The sequence below is a fragment of the Convolutriloba macropyga genome, chromosome 7 (assembly GCF_964194025.1).
Source record: "Convolutriloba macropyga chromosome 7, txConMacr16.3, whole genome shotgun sequence".
Classification (NCBI taxonomy): Eukaryota; Metazoa; Xenacoelomorpha; order Acoela; family Convolutidae; genus Convolutriloba; species Convolutriloba macropyga.
This window is the reverse complement of record NC_134474.1, coordinates 40847146-40849735: the sequence shown is the minus strand read 5'-3', so window position 1 is coordinate 40849735 and position 2590 is coordinate 40847146. Positions and strand designations below refer to the sequence as shown.

The 2590-nt window shown below is 34.7% G+C and overlaps 1 long non-coding RNA gene across 1 annotated transcript; it reads right to left on the bottom strand.

Annotated features, from left to right (window-relative positions):
- Window positions 1-270: 270 nt before the first annotated feature.
- LOC142342287 (uncharacterized) lies at window positions 271-2102 on the bottom strand. The gene is made up of 2 exons (XR_012759164.1): window positions 1922-2102; window positions 271-1590 (listed from the first exon to the last, which is right to left on the bottom strand). It is a non-coding gene; the product is annotated as an uncharacterized LOC142342287 (long non-coding RNA).
- Window positions 2103-2590: the final 488 nt, after the last annotated feature.

Below are 2590 nucleotides of genomic sequence, written 5' to 3'. Positions count from 1 at the left end.
TTCTTGCGAAAAACCCGCGCTCGTTTGAATAGGGCAGTCCTGGTCAGCACAAAAGCTCCTATGGTTGCGTTTTAGTGAATATAAATGTACCTTTGGCCGAGTAACAGTCAAAATGATAAGGTCTTCAACTTAGGGGCCCTGAAACGACGAACCGGAACATCAGCTGAGATAAAACCTACCCTTAACTCATCGTGATTCAAAAGGTGGTCCAAGGGGGAAAAGTTAAACTAAAATTGACTTAAAAGACCCCCCCCCCAAAAAAAAACACGCGTAGTGAGAAATTGAATTTAGTTTCGAGTACTTTGCTGATAACAAAATATTGACTTCAAAATATTCTATAAAAAATTGACTTTTTCGAGAGTTCTGAGATCGTGGCAGTCAGTATTTGACATCTACTAAATTGGAGGATGTCTTCGGCCAGCAGTTGAACTTTCTAACGAATCGAATCTTAGCAGGGAACAATTCATTTGTACGATAAAATACAACTCCGAATGAATTATTGCGTTAATTCTTAAAATTTTCTCAAACAATTAAACGATAATGGACATAATCGAGGACCCAAAACTGAATAAATGTCTTTAGTCGGATCTCCAGTAATTTTGGCAGTTTTCGAAACTTCAGTCGCCAAGTGAACAACCGAACTGCACCTCAAAATACTCTGCCAATCACGAAGCTCATAACTCACGTTGAAAACAGAAAACCTCGTTAAGTGCTCTCCAAGATAAAGGAAGTCATAAGTGGGCAAAATGTTCAGGTCATAACTAAAATAGTTAGTAATGGGTTCGCCTGGTTTTTCGCCCATGAATAGTTTTGCGGCCCTGTACATTGTACGTTCCCCGACCTCGTACCGTGTCATGGCAGGTTTGTAGAAAGTTCTAACTGTTTGTAAGTAATTGAGCAAAAATTTACTTCTTTTCTCGAAATGCATCACTCCGTTGTTTAGAAATCTTGCAGATGTTTTTGAATTAAAGCTGCACGATTCGGGTGCTTCTACATATCGTTCCATCCCAACGCTGTTTTTGAACCTAGTCAAGTTACGCCGTGTTATGGTGTCAAAATCCAAATAAAACCCTCCGTATTTGTAAAGCAAAGAAGCACGCATTAAGTCTCTAATATGGGTTCGGGTATTTGGGTTTGAATAATTTAACTCATTCAACATTCCTTCAATGGGCGTTCCTGCAAACAATTTTTCAAGGTTGATTGTGAAAAATTTTATTTCACGGGGGTAAAAAGTGTTCACTAATTGTCTGATATGCGGCATTGATAAGTTTAGATAACCAGAACTCATTATAACTTTGACTGGGTAACTTGAAAATCGAATTGATGATTCCAAAGAGCAAATCCATCTTCCACGAATTGAAGATTTGTTGAATGACTCGACGTAAAATAACTGGTTATTATCTTCGGAAAATTTTGAATCAAACTCTGGTAATTTTAAGAAGCAATTTGAGTTTTGGCTACAGTTTGACCAAATTTGGCACTCAGGTTTTTGTATGCGATTGTCGTGTTGGGTTATAGCGTGAGTGCGTAGAGCTGATTTTTCAGAACTATTCCGATTTGCTAAAGCTAGGGGTCGTTTAGGTTGTTCATCTGGAAAAAAATTAAAATCATGACCAAAATCGTTTTAAAAGAAGTTAATTAAGCTACTTTATTTTAACAATATGAAAGCAAAAAAGGGGGTGGATGGGGAGGGGGGTTTGGAAAACACGGAAGAGAAAGTAGATCCAATAGTGCTAGAATATATCTGACAATTTTGCTTATTTAGTTTTAACCTGTTTTATTTGTCCAAAAACAAACAAAATTCAGTTCAAAAAGCAACTTAACAGCACAATTTTTTTTGCTAACCCCATAATAAAATCTGAAAGCGCTTAAAATTGTGAAAATCGATGTTAAAAAGCTTAGGACATATTAAAATATTAACCTGATTGTAGGTAGATAATGAAAACCAGCACGAAGAAAGTGAAAAATGCACAACTTGGTTCCGCCGTATATTTTACGAGCTTCATTTTCTAGCTAGAGCCATTAATATCTCATGTAGAATGATGCAAAAGTAATTCATGTTAAATTATGAAAAACCACATTTAGCTTGTCAGTACTGCTAAAGCTATTGGTCTTTTAAAACTATTGACTGATTAGTATTGTTAAATGAGCAAGTTTCAGCAGATTTTTCAAACAGAAAACATCTAAGTAACAAAAACAATCGGTAATGTCTTTTTTTAAGAAATAAAATGAATTAGTTTAAATTCTAAAGTTCAACCATAATTGAAACAAAAAAGTAAAAATATTAATTTCAAAATTATGCAAGAATTAAGTAATATTATTTCAAGCAAAAATCAAATCAACAAATAATTCATTTTAATGATTCTCTCTTTTTCCCAAACGCCAAAACAAATTTTGAACGCTGTTATAGTGATATTCTAAGACACGTACAGCTCAATTCGAGGAACGAAATTTTGTTTTTCTGTGTTTTTTATTGCTTACTGTGACCAAAAAATTCAGGAAATTTTGTTCCATTTTTGCTTTATCGGAGAGTTCTGCCGAATTTTCAAAAATCTATGCAAACGATTTTGGCGATTTATATTAAGGACTT